This window comes from Octopus bimaculoides, chromosome 6 (assembly GCF_001194135.2).
Source record: "Octopus bimaculoides isolate UCB-OBI-ISO-001 chromosome 6, ASM119413v2, whole genome shotgun sequence".
NCBI lineage: Eukaryota > Metazoa > Mollusca > Cephalopoda > Octopoda > Octopodidae > Octopus > Octopus bimaculoides.
This window is the reverse complement of record NC_068986.1, coordinates 28,507,822-28,508,494: the sequence shown is the minus strand read 5'-3', so window position 1 is coordinate 28,508,494 and position 673 is coordinate 28,507,822. Positions and strand designations below refer to the sequence as shown.

Here is a 673-nt window from a genome sequence, read left to right as displayed (position 1 = left end):
CTCTCTCTCTCTCTCTCTCTCTCTCTCTCTCTCTCTCTCTCTCTCTCTCTCTCTCTCTCTCTCTCTCTCTCTCTCTCATTCTATCTGTATGGGCATGTTTGTGCACACGCATGCATGTGTGCGTGTGTTTGGCTCAAGTGCCAAAAAGTACTGTCATCGAAACAGATTCAGTATCCATTCAACCTTGCCAAGCCGCCGGTGTCAAAACAACCACGCTGAATCGACTCATTTTCTGCATTAGAAAATAGTTTATAAAACACTTCACTTTATCCTGTATCTAAACACCTATTACTTCCTCAAGAAAATACATACTATCATTGGCTATGTTATCTCTGCAAGCATTAACCAATAGAAATTGGAATAAAACATTAACAGTCACCGACATCAATTTCACCAGAGAAAACTGGTAGTGGTAATGGACACAGCAACGTCACCTAATATTGTAACCCTAAGACAATGTCTTTTACATTGCCTTTCTCTTCCAACTTCTTCTTTGTATGTATGTAAGTATGCATGTACGTACGTACATACGTATGTATGTGTGTATGTATGTATATATGTATGTATGGATGGATGGATGGATGTAGGGATGGATGTGTGTGTGTGTGTGTGTACTAGATATAAGACATGAAAGTACAGTTTGAAAATACTTATAAAATTCCTTACATGTGTT

The 673-nt window shown here is 38.5% G+C and overlaps 1 long non-coding RNA gene across 1 annotated transcript in view; it reads left to right on the top strand.

Moving 5' to 3' along the window:
• LOC128248116 (uncharacterized) overlaps positions 1 to 673 on the top strand; it is a 96,209-nt gene that overhangs the window by 36,034 nt on the left and 59,502 nt on the right. The window lies entirely within an intron of this gene.